Source organism: Argentina silus (genome assembly GCF_951799395.1).
Source record: "Argentina silus genome assembly, chromosome: 3".
NCBI classification, from domain to species: Eukaryota; Metazoa; Chordata; class Actinopteri; order Argentiniformes; family Argentinidae; genus Argentina; species Argentina silus.
Genome location: NC_139657.1, coordinates 20,520,443 through 20,534,668, shown reverse-complemented (window position 1 = coordinate 20,534,668; position 14,226 = coordinate 20,520,443).

The window sequence follows — 14,226 nt, the reverse complement described above, 5'->3', positions numbered from 1 at the left end:
AACCTAGTAATGCGAAATCGAGCAGCTCTCATATGACTGCAGGTGAACAGAGGAACATCATGTCAACATCAACACTGTATGTCAAGGAAGGATACTGCATCACAGACTGTTCAATACAAGCTCTAACAGGCCTCCAGATACTGTTTCCCAGCAGAGTCCTATGGTCTGAGTCAAATATGTTGCTGGGACCATATATACTGAAAATGTATGCACTCACTGTAATGTAAGTTGCCTTGGATAAAAGCGTCAGCTAAATGGCATATATTATTATATTATATTATTATTATGATATTATTATATTATTGTATTATATTATTATATTATTATTATTATTTTAAAGTGCTGCAGTGTGCTCTGGAGCAAGGCCAGGTGGGAAACAGACACTATGCAGACAGAGAGAGAGAGATACCCCTTAGCTCTTACTTCTCCATTAAACATTTAGAGCAGCAGGCCTTTGCTCTCTGCGACACTGTGGTGTTGAAAGCTACTCCATGGGCCTCAGGGGTGTTGGGAGCCCAGAGGAGGTGTTGGCTGTTGGGAGACTGGGCTAATTACTGTGCAGTTTATAGAGGGAGCTATCATATATGATATGATGAATATCATAGAGAGCTGAAATCCACCAATATGCTCATCCATATTACTATGACGATAAATACACTTTGTTATGTAATGCTCAGTCTTACTGTACATAGGTAATATGTTTGACTTTACCTGGCTTTTTATTTTATGTTTTTACATTACTGAGTTTGGTCTTGACTCAGGGATGAGTTGGAGGTAATGGACAAGGGAAGGCTGAATGGTATCATAGCAAAAGCCACTTAAGCACCGCTCTGTTTACTGGCTTAGCTTAGCCATGCTCAGTGATTACGCTAATTATAGTGATCCGCAAATGTTGATGCTAAACAGATGACTAGCAGGGTTGTACTGTCTGCTGGATTCAACAGCTTTGGCTCCTGAGGGCAACTTAGGATCATCCTCATTGGCAATAATGGGGGTCTATGTAGCTGACAAACACAACAACATTTTCTAATATGTAATCACTGATTTATTTCCTTCAACTTTAGGTTATTTTCTTTCACTTCAAATAGCACAATCTCAAATCAAAGATCCATGCTAAATGGGAAATTAACAATTGAGTGCTATGTTTCTTTCTTCATTATTTCCATATTAATCGCTTGTCACAGTTGTGGTTAAATTTAGCATCACAAAACACAGAAATGTGAGGTCGCTCTGGTTTGGATTCACTGAGGCACAACGTAGGGGAGTTAGGTATGCAGTGGTCTAATGTTATGTAAAAGAGTCACTTTTAGACCATTTTACCATGTCTGATGAGAAAAAGAACCGCCATGTCAATCAAACTGACTGAGGCGGTATGACAAGGTGTCCCTTTATTATCCCTCAGTCCCAAACAATATAAGTCAGATGTGAAGAACAGGACTGTGCTTTCAGATATTATAGACCAGAATGGATCTCCATCACAGTGGTGCATTATTAGATCAATGCAAGGCTTTATTTAGCTTCTCTTTCACTGCTTTCGTCAGCCATTTGAAATGATGTGATTCACCAAAGTTGTCTTGGATAGGCACCTGCCACTGCTCCACAAGCTCTATTTCCACTGGAAATTCACATCTAGACTCTCATTTACACTAGCTCAATGGTTCTGAAGGGCAAGGATTGAAAGAGACCATAATACAATAGTTTCAATCTCATATTTTTGAATTCATTCAAGGACAAAACACAAACAATAGCAAATCCTGGAAACTGTTGTGCTACTGTAAGAAAGGAAGCCATTGTTTGAGTAAAGTTACCCATAAATGAGTAGTGGAATATTGAAACACTATATTAGCGGGTATAGGCCCTGTATAACACAGAGACAGGTGGGGAGGAGGGAGGGACATGGTTAGAAACAGCCTTAGGCCTCCAACAGCTACATTGTTTGCACCATCAAAGCCAGAGCCATATTTCAGACAGTTTAGGTGGTGCACCCCGGTGAGATGGAGAGCAGGCTCCGGTCACTACCTCTTGTCTCTCTTTCACCCCACCCTGACCCCTCATTCTCCTCCCATCCTCCTCACCCCTTTGCTACCCCCTCACCTGACCTCATTTAGAGATACATGAGGCTTTAACCTTTGCAAAAAGAGTGTCCTGGTGTGCATTAGCCTCTTCAAAATGAACAGTTAAATAGTATGACTGTAGTAAGCATGTACTTTCATTCATGGCTCTCAAGCTAAAGGAAACTAAAGGAAAAAGTCAATAAAGTTTACAGGCAAATTATACCCACATCATAAAGCTGTTAACAAAAGGAGGAACTACATGTTGTGTTCTATTTACATGCAGAACTAGATCAGAGGATGGGGAGGATTTAAGTCTGAAAACCCCTACAGAAGCAGGCTGCTAGCTCTACAGGGTGTCTCCCTCCTAGTCACACAGTCCACATCAAAGTGTGGATGTTTTTAGATATGGCAGGCAAACTCAAGAAAATTCAAGCACTTCACTCTATCATTATCTCAGCAAAACATACATGGCGGTAACTACAAATAAAACTGTGACCAAGTTAGTTTTTAATCTAATATACTTTATAAATCTGAATGCTAACAGTTTGTTGTTGACACAGATGTGGATAGATAGATAGAATCCCCTTACCCCCAGGTATAGAGGAAAGGGAACTGAGATTGATAGAGGTGGTTTACGTGGGAGACAGAGAGGGGCTACAGGCAGGGGGAGTAGTGGGAGTCATGTTGTTGTGTTGATCCGTCAGCAGTGGCGTCAGATTAGGGAAGCGTAGTTATCACTCTCTCCCAGGGTTGGGCTTGAGTATACGGGCCGGGTAATCCAGAGGAGTTTGACTTGGGGCGCCCAACGCTTTAATTGGATTTTTTTCATTGAAGAAGAGCATGGAGAATCCAATCAGCACAACCCCCATGTAGTTAGTCTATTCTAGTCTGCTTGGTAACTATCAGTGTGGGAATATAACTCTATAGTATAACTATAATATTTAGGATGCAAATTTAGGAATCACAGAAAAACATAAATTGAAATGTACACGCATAAATAAATGAATCAGATATCTGCATGTATGTTCATACTTGGCTGTAGGCTTTAGTTTTCAGTATTAAGCAGCAGTAAGATGTGCTACTCCATCTCCATGAATCATAATATTGTACCTTTTATCAGTATGAAGTATCGATGTACAACAACTGAAACTTGAGAGTCCTGTGTCTCAAATAGATCTGATGAGTTGTGTTTCAGGTGAACAAAACAGTGTGTCTTCCGTTACCACAGATGGGTGTGTACCACATCCTTTTCACAGCCAGGAAGAAGAGATCACACACCCCAGAAAGGAAATACAGAACCACTTTTCCCTGTGACTTCTGGAACAAACAGTTGGACCAAGCACAGCACATATTAGCAAACTGAGGCACATTCAAAGTGGAGGTTTGTAATGTAACCGTAGTAATGTACGAGATCGGAAATGAATATTCTATGGTATGGACTCCAGAGAGGACTATTGAATGGCCTTCAATCATCTCCTAAAGAGAGCAGCAAGGTTCTCTGTAAAGATAAAAAGCACTTCTAGAGAGGGAGAGAAAGAGAGTCAAGGTGTGTAGAGATCAGAACGTAATCTGCTCTTGGGGAGGTGATTGTTCCTTTAATCTGGGAAGCTCAGCGATAAGCTCAGATTCTAGAACCCAATTTATAATTCTATAAGCGCACTGATATCATCCCCTCAAAAGATGCATAGGAAATGAAACCACATTAAATCTTCTATATCTTTCAGTCATCCCCCATTCCATCATGTAAATTGCCATTTCTAATTAATAAGAGTGACAAATGTAAAATTCTGTAAAATCATAGGGACCACATATACTGTAGATTGTTAACATTAGCTTAGTGTGAAATGTACCTGAACTGCGAGAGAGCCACACTAGCTCCTTGAGCTTTCCTACATACAGCATAGCCACAATTCCATACATTATTCTACAGTACATTTGATGAAAGGGTTTCACTTTGACTTTGAGCTGACTCTTCTACATACCTCTAAATGTCAAACACCATACGACTTCAAAACCAGCTATATGAATTCCCACTCAATGACCCATCACAAGTGGCCATAAACTGAAAGCGTTTCATTTTCCTTCCGTGGAGGCATGCACTCTGTCATGCAGTAACCCCTTTGAGTAACATGTCCGCCACGGTCGCTCCACTCAAAGGGAACTGTGGTCATGTGTCATTGTACTAGGGGTGCAGAGAGGCCCCAAACCAGCCACCCTTGAAGGCCCAACCATTAGGTCTGGTTCAAACTGCACTCCTTTCAACCTCAGCCAACACTCAAATAGTATGACAAAACAACAGAGGAGATGCCTGCTAATGTGACCAAAACACCATGGTGAATAACTGACTCAACTCAAATACATTTAGGAACACATTACAAAGAATAGTAGCGCTTGTAGCTCTGTCAATGTTCAGCAACTACATTTGAAAGGACCAGATCCGCTGGGTAGAAGAGGAAAAAGACCCTGTGGCATCTCCACTGCTTTGTCGAATCTGGTGCCTGCCCACAATCGACCCGTTCTCAAAGCTCTAAAAATACAGCCCAGCAACCAGGGCGTGTTGAAAGGCCTGAGAGCCCACAGACAGACAGGCCTCCGGTGCCCCAGACAGACCTCAGACACGCTGGACATTTGATTGGGTTATCAGTGCAGCCAGCCTCTTGAGGGGTCTGATAAATTAAGTCTCCATTCGTCCATCGTCCTCCTCACTGCTGAGGATGGCAAGTGGAGGGAATTATCTTAATGACAATGACATTCTTTCAGCCACCAAAGAGCTAGGCTCTCTGAGAAGCAGGGAGGGACAGACATGGAGGAGATTACACTGATTGCTATTCCACTGTAGTGTTTGATCTTACATTGCTCTGGCATAGGGTGTGAGTGCAGCCAACTCTTCATGGCTGTTGTCCTGGGTTTTGATTATCAAGTCCAATTCATGTTCCAGTTTTCTCACACAAAGTGGCGAATTTTGTGGTCCATGAAACAGAACAAAAAAAAAACTTTTGGACCCCTTGAGATGAAGACTATCCATGTGCATCTATCAAGAGCAGTACTATGCGTTACTAAGTGTAATATATATATATATTTTTTTTAAATCAATAAATGACATCTAAATCCTTATATCTGGATTATGAGTAATAGGGTTATTCATAGTATCAATTAAAATCTATGATAATGAGATGACTGCTCATAATGATCATTATGTGTATGAATATTAGGAATACATAGAGGTATTAAAAGTCCTCTCAGATATGGAGAAAAACAACGTTCAGTGTCTTTCTCCCCTTTCCAAGTGCTAACTGGAGAACTCAGCGGCAGCACACTGGCCAGGCAGCACACTGGCCTGAAAAAGAAGAATTTACCATAGCTGACAGAGTGAATTAGGCTCCTGGCAAACATGTCTAATGCTCATTGTTCTGATGCTGGAAACCATTGGTCTGTTTAAATGTCTCTCAACATGTGACCTCAGAATCCCTCACCGATTGGTGTTGTAGAGAAAGGGGGGACTGGTTTTACAGCACTAATTTTATGATTCTAATGGGTTTTTGACCTCAATCTTCTCTAATCATTTTGAAGCCTAGACAAAGATTATGTGGGTATAGATTATGCTTTAAACAACACGCAACACGAGAACAACAGAAAAACACACCCAGTGGTATTAATTTGGTTTAAAATCTGAAAGGACATGCACATTTATCTTGTGCTTGAATGAAGAGGAATCTCAGATTCGAAGTAGGATTTATTTACCATCCCATTTCTTTGTGATCCCCTGGGAGAATTTTCCCAGGATTCCTGTGACTGTGTTTGGGAGGCTTTAAGGGATGAAAAAGGGGGAAGAAAAGCCCTTTGGTCTCAGCACCCCAGAAACGGGATAGAGAGCCAAGCTGTCATCCCTGTTGGATTAAGGGCCCTTCAGCGGTGGCTGTTGAGCTGCTAACATGGTCTCTAACCCTGGACTGGGGTCTAGGGTCTGGGGAGGTGGGGTCAAAAAAAGGAGCATTAAGGAACCTGCCCCAAATGAGTCAGAGAGGGGTCACTCAGCCTCCTGAACCATAGCAAAGCCACTTTGTGAATATGTCACCTTTATTCACATGCTGACAGCTAAGTGTCCCCCTCCTTCCTGTTGAATCAATCACTGTTGCATGTGCCCGAACCAGGCTAATCTACACTCCCACTCTACTTCCCACACAACTCCCAAACACCGCGGTGAGCCATAGTAAATATACAGTGGTTACATTGAATAAGAGGCTGCCGCAGAGTGGAGCATGGGAGTGTGGAAACCGTTGAGTTTAATTTGCTCTTCCTTAGCACGGCCGCTCTTTAAATCTCCAACTTGAAAAGCGGGATAAGGGCTGTGGTGGCATATTTACTGAGCAATTAGACAACACAAGTGGGCCGAGCCGCTATGCCAACAGAGGGGGGGGTGGAGGCGTTCTTCTTAAGCCTATGCAAATGGAAGGAATGAAGCATGAGAACGTACATGGGAGCGTTCAAGTGTAGGGCAGTGCTGGTGGGGCAGTGCCTCCTATCCTGTTGTCTGTGTTCCCTCTGTTCTCTCAACAGTCAAGCAGAGAAGACAGCAACATTCTACTGGGAGACTCTCCAAAGCAGCTGTCTCTCACACATCTGTGGGCCATGAAGGGTTGGCCAGAGCCTGGGGCTAGGGCTGGGGCTGGGGCTTGGGCCTGGGCTTGGGCCTGGGCCTGGGCCTGGGCCGGGGCCGGGGCCGGGGCCGGGGCCGGGGCCGGGGCTGGGGCTGGGGCAAAGGCTGGGGCTTGGGGCTTGGGGCTGGGGCTGGGGCTGGGGCTGGGGCTGGGGCTGGGGCTGGGGCTGGGGCTGGGGCTGGGGCTGGGGCTGGGGCTGGGGTTCTCCTCTAGAAGGAACTACAGTGTGTCCAGACAGAGCTCCAGCACCCAGACTTCTATTGTGGTGCTCCTCAGTCCCTGACGCAGCATCTCCCTCCAACTTCACAAGAAAAGCAAGAACAACAGTCCAGCTATCGGGGACTGAGAAAACAGACCCCCCTTTGTTCGCCCTGCGCCTTCTCAACATCCTATTGAGGTACATGATCCCCCCAAAGCTTCTAACCCCTCCCTCCTCTCCCCATCCCTCCTCCCCTACTCTCTACTGGGTGGTAATAAAATAGCAAAGTTATTGTGAGGACAAGCATACCCTTCTTTCTTCTCTTGCATCTTTATCTTGTTCATATCACAGAGAATAAATTAAGCAACTAGAGTATAGATGTATGTCCCCAGTTAACTGGAAGCTCAAGTGGGTTTATTCACAGAATCAAAGATGGTTAGCCTGTCAGGCAGTCTATGGGGGAGAGAACATAAAACCCACAACATCACATTTCATTATCCTCACCACCCACTTCAAAAGGGAGCTCTTTGCAGTCGATCCCTCACAGTTAGTTTGAACAAAAAAGAGCATTGCTCTGTCTTTGTTCTAACTAAGGGGTATAATAACCTCACACGGCCAATAAGTTTGTTCCCCGGGTAACCTTGAGTGATTGGGCCTGACCACTATAATGGTGTAATAACCTGACATGGGTGATCAGTCAGTCACAGTGGGCTGCTGAGGGAGAGTAGGACTGACCACTCCTGCTGTATCATCTGTCCTAGTAACCACACCACACTATGGCTTGAGACACCTGACCACTTAGCTAAACATCTAGTTAATATAGAGCACACATAGAAGCATATGATATACTGTAAACAAAATTACAAAAAGCTTTAATTATCATTCATGTTAGATTGTCTTACAACCAGCCAAATAAAAGCCAATTAAAATTCAAGCATATACTGTGAGTACTGCCAGAGCCATTTAGCAACCAAAATAAAACAGTCAACGTGTTTAATTAATTCAGGCAATCATTTTTAGGTCCAGCAGCATACAATGCATGGATCACCTACATTCCCCCTATTTTTCTAAGTCATCAGTCTTCATCCACTCAGGATAATTTAATACAGGTCTATGATGTAAACAACAACAGTTGCAGCTGTGTGGAGAGGGCTCACAGGAACGTGTCAATCCCCATTAGCTTCAGTGTCTAACCGAGTGTGAAACTCTAATTGCACTCACCAGCTTTCCACTATTTTATCATATTATTTGAGTGTGAGTGTGTGTGTGTGTGTGTGTGTGTGTGTGTGTGTGTGTGTGTGTGTGTGTGTGTGTGCATGCATGCAAGTGTGCGTGCATGCATGCCTTCATGCATCCATACATACACTTGTATGTGTGTGTGTGTGTGTGTGTGTGTGTGTGTGTGTGTGTGTGCGTGTACCCGCCCATACAGACTGTAAATGTGTAACAGTGGCACTTCAAAGTATATTCCAGTATGTGAGCAGAACCACCTATCAGAGGGACACCAATCACACTGTGGTCCCCTAATGAGACATTCATTTGTCCCACACCAAAGGGTTAACAGAGTCTCCATCACTGTCACTGTGACACCTGCATGGCCCTGTGGGAACACACTCAGACCGTGGTGACACTAATGGATGTACATGGGCCTCCATTAGTCCCCTGAGATTCCTAACACCAGAGGAGGGGAGCATACTGACTACATTCACATCATTGTTGGATCATCTCCTTTCAAAGCAAGAATACACCCCTCTACAACCTGAGTGACCCGTGATGATGCATTAATAAACATATACAGGTATATCCTGTGGTAGTTTGTATTACGCAGGAGAAATGATAACTAGCAAACATAAATGTTGCTGACAACCTATGAGATGCTCAGAATCAATACTGTAGGTCATGGTTGTTGTTTTTTCAAAACCTGCAACGTCTGCAATGTCATAGCCTACTTTTCAGAGTACAAATCTCTGCCCTTATGAAACGGATGCACAACTGAAAGTGGTCTTCAAAGGAATACAAAGACGTATCATTAATGTTATTGGTCATAACTTTTAATCAATTCCTCAGACGAAACAACTATGACATCAGCATGACTGGGGCATGAAGCCTGAGTGTATGTATGAGACACATTGTCCTGCCATTGGGGGAGTTCACAAGCGACTGGCAGACGACATAAGAGAACGAATCACTTCTCACAGAATAGTCTGCGTGCTTCTCCAGCCCACAGGGCCAAATAAGTGGCATTTTCCCTCTGCCACCCAGGCCTTTCCCATACATAGCTAGTCACTGACTGGTTCTAGGTCATCAGTGTGACTGGAACTCTCACAATGATACCACAGCTTACGTGTGTCATGATAATCCCTTGGTTATGCAAATCTCTCTGTAGTGTCGTTTCCAAAAGTGGGAAAGTTAAATTTGAGCCAAATATGTAGGTCACTACAGTATGTACCTCGTCCCATTTTCAAACATTGGCCAAGTGAGCTTTGCATTGTCCAGTGAAGTCGACACAAGCAGTAGCAACTGTGGCAAGAGCTGGTCTCGGGGTCACGCAAATGTCAAAACACTAAATTGGTAACAAACCTGAAAATATGGTTGGATAACAGTAATAAGGAACACAACAATAGGAGAAAAATACACATAAAGACAGTTTTGTACATTTGGCGCTCTTCCAAAATTAATGCAAAGACCTGCCATACGGTAGGTCAGGATATTGTTATCTACTTCAGGAGATTAACAATAGACTGCTTAGACTGAATAAACATTAATAGAAAGTGTGTCAGCCTTTTCATAGAACAGCTAAAAGAGCGCCACAGACAATAAAGCATTAGTCATTCGCATTGTATTAATTGGACTATCTGACTGGAAAGTGAAAGTGTGTGGCGTGTGTTTGGGTGTGTCTGAGTGTGTGTGTGTGTGTGTGTATTTGTGTGTGTGTGTGTGTGTGTGTGTGTGTGTGTGTGTGTGTGTGTGTGTGTGTGTTTGTCTGTCTGTGTTGTATGGAGGATTGAAGAAGGGGGGCTTCTGGGTGGGTACACTATGAATGAAGCTCTGACAAGGGGGAGACAGAGTGGGGGGAGGTGGGACTGGGTGGGAATGTTTTGCCAGTAATGCAATTGTTTGGTTTCAGCATTAACGTCCGAAATAAATTACATCAGATGGAACATAAAAATGTCCTGGATCTATCATAATCACATTTGCCTCATGTTGAGAATAGACTAGATAATAGACGAAATAGACCAGACGAAACAGTGGCCAAAACAAAATAAAATAAATGAATACAATTATATTATAGAAACAGGACAATTTTACTATGATCATTTAGCAGCATAAAATCGATATATATATCAAACTGTGTTATGTGCATAGGCTCAATTTATACAACGACATTATACGGGCCACTGGTCTCGCTATAGACATTATAGCCTAACCAAGATTGAAAACCCTGCAATAATAATAACACATATTTTGTTTTCAGATTTTAACATTGTGGTTGAGCGCAGGGTTGTCTCTATGATTTTCACTATGTAGTTGATTGTCAGCTTGAGTCAAACATTATTGACTTGACAGCTGAGCACAGGACGAGGCAGTCACAGATGTGGGATGTGCACCTGTTTTGAGTAGCCTACCTAATTTATGGTTTGCTTAAAAAGTCAGTGACTATCCAGTATTTCCAAATGTCATTCAGTATTTCTCAATGCATTGCGTCCGTGAATACGCGACGAATGAGGACAGTTTTTGGATACACACATCCTACATTCGCTGAACAACTCTAATGACTTACAGATACACGACTTGTCCAAAAACAGTGTGTGCTCACCTTGTCTACTGTAGTCTCAACGGTGCTCAACGCGATGGATGCTTTCAGCTATCTTCTCCTGCGACAGATATCTCTCCTGTGTGTATTTACGATGGAGCCCTGTTAAGCGCCGAGCTTCCACTTGCCTCTGCTTCTACCACTGGTCCTCTCCTCTCCCACCAGTTCAGACGGGCGCGAGCAGGGACACTCTTTGCGCACGCTCTATGCGCGCGCTGCAGCGCCGCTGCCGATGAATGGTGGCATCGAGACACTGAACCATTTTGGCAAAATATAGCCTAATAGGCCTGGTAATAATAACCGTACATTTACAGCAGTATCACAGATGGACAACAGCTGGATCATACAAGCTAAAATAATGTAGCATGCTGTGTTATAAATGTTTACCACTGTACCATAATCCCCCTCTTGAAATGAGTGAGAGGCTTTTGCCAACTAATATTGTGTTATATTGATGCATTAAAACAATGCTCGAAGTTCATACACAAAACAAAATGTTTAAACAAAAACTGGGCACCGGTAATGTACTGTTCTTTCTCAAACGTTTAGCTATAGGCCTTTTATCACTCGATCATGATTCCTATGCTTTATTTCCGCTACACTGTTGAGAGGCTGCTCGTCTCAAGCGTTTCATTGTACCATTTACATCTGTATCCTGTGCATATGATAAATATATTTGTCTTTTTTTTTTCTTAAAAACCTTATACAGACAATATAAACATGGACATCATCATCACCTGGAGACAGTGAACTACTTTCCAGCTGTGATCTGTGGAGGACACTAATGGCTTTGTGCAATTTGCATGTCCTGGTGCACTCCACTATTTGCCCTGAAAGCAGGATTGCACCAATAATCATATGTAGCCAATGGGATCAACCAAGGTTCTGGTGGTTATGTCATGTGACTCCAAAGGACATTTCCTCGCAATTCAGTCTTGAGTCAGCCTGGCATGCTCTCCCAGTTCATGTTACACATATGCATTATCTCTGGCTTAGCAAAATAAGCCATCTGCAGCCAGAGAGCCAGGCACCGCATTGCAAAAAAGTTACTCAGTTATTATACTGAGGGATGAGCCTGGTTTGGCAAAAAGACAACGTACTTCCCTTCATTTTTCTTTTAACTGCCACACACAAGCTGTCTTACGAGTGGCCATATTCAGTGATGTTTTGGTGTTGAGTTCTGGAGCCTAAAATAACAAAGGATGACGCAGGATGACATGAAAAGCGGTGAAATGTCCTTTTCCTCTTATCTCCAAGCCAATTGTTCTGGCTCACAATGGAACAGTATGAGGCTTCCAGATATAATTATCTGGAAAATAACCCAACCAAACTGATCCAATGAGAGATTTATATTATAATCGATGGAAAAAGATCTCTCTGCTTTCATAGTCTTTCAGTCATCACATGCATAACCTGCTAAGGCTCCCATCCTCTTCTGAGCCCTGCAGCTCCTCTCATTATCAGCTGTATGGGGAGACAGGACTGCCCACATCTGCCCAGCGCCACATTAGGAAATATTGTAATTTCCCTTGCCTCTCATCTCAGACTGCCTGAAGATATGTCTGTGTTTACTATATGAATCCAATTAAAATATTCACTTAATTTATGCAGGTAAATTATCTGTAAAATACTCTTAGGAGTTTTTGCAAGTTCAAGTGCAGAGCATGTACTGTATGTATATTCATCATGTCATTGTTGAGATAAAAAGCACAATAATAACTTCATTTATCACTTGTATCCTCATTAGTTTTCATATGATGGTCGAGGGGTAACATTCTACATATGAATCAGATGAATTAATGCAAACTGAGAGCAGGCATCACCACCAGTCCAGTGTTCCTGAATGAACCAGTGTTTATTCACCTTATCACAACAACACACAAAACTGTCAAACCAACCATGAAATAACCTGGCCTTCTCACAAATGTGATCCTATCTGACATGATGATTACCTAACCAGATCTCCCACAGACCACTGGAATGAACTGAAGCTCAAAAAACACATCAAAACACACAACAGTCTTCTGTCAGTGACATGACACTGTATGCTCATGCAAGTAACGTGAGAGTTATGACATGGACCTCAAGAGCAGTGAATACAGTACAGATAGATAACTCTCCTCTTGTGTTTATGCACACAGGCATAGAAGAGAGAGCTGAGATACTGTGTAAGCAGAGGCATTCACACATCTCATCCGCCTATCCACCACTCACTGCAAAACCAATTAGAAGCTAATGAGCGGGGATATTCACTTCAGCTAAATTTGAGGCATAATTGAGTAGCAGACACCTCAAGCATAAACAACATTACGTAAGTGCTCAGATGGGAGAACACTGCGTCTGTCAAAATTCACTCAAGATTAGTTTTTTTTTTTACTGAGTTTGAGAAGAAGCACATTGATATGCAAGTCCCAGGGGCTTGGCTAAAGGTGACATGAAATCAAATCATTAATGTGATTATTGTTGTGTGGAACAAGTCTGTGAGTCGATTCCATTTACATCAGAGGAAGATGTATTTCCTTTGAGCCTATAATTTCATTACCACTTCTACACAGAGTGGTAGCAGCATTTACAGTCTGCCTGACTATGTAAACACATACGGGGGGCAAAAAGGCCACCTGAATTTACTCAACACACAACAGTAGTAACCCTTTGATGCCGCCATAGTTTTAATATACAGTAGAGGTATATAGCATTACACCTGCCATGGTGTGCTAGCCAGGCCTCCAAGCTGGGGAACAAGAATGCTCAGAGTCTGTACTGGCATATCGGAATGTACCTTTTATCAAGCATACAGTATGAATATATTTATTTAAAAAAACAATTACTGTCATAGGAGGACAATCAATGACTACTACTGTAACTGCAGCAGTGAGAGATGTTTATATGGAGCTAATATGCTGTAGAGGAGCCAATGTATCTTGTAATTACTACTGAGTACTTTGTGTTGTTGTTGTTGTTGTTGTTATTGGGTGTCCTCTGACTCATGTGTGGCCCTCTGTGTTCTTCCATGCGTGTCAGCAGGTGGTAGAGAGTGGTGCCTGCCTGTGCCCAGTGTGTTTATGCTGGGGGGTAATGTGAACCATTATAGGCCAGCTCTGTTACCCAGGTGTCTGAACGAGGCATGCATAGTCATATTCTACTGTCACCTTCTCCTGGTCTTCCACATGAAGGTAAATGCCTTCAAATTACCCTCATCCTCACCCTCACACACACACCAGCTGGCGGGTGCTCATGTGTCCCAATAATTATGCAGGTACTGTATGAATATGAAATCCCATGAAAGCTCAGCCGAATCCCAGTAAATTGAGCAGCCACGGTGAGAGTGTGCATATCAGTATGTATCCATGTTGCAGTGGAATTTGCAATTGGTTGTGAGCACCTGCCACACTTATGTTAAAACATGATATAAATCTTTGACAGCAAAACAAGGACATATCCTACGTTCTTAAGACAATGAGCAAGTTCTGACTATGCAAAACAGCAGTACTCAAAAGATAA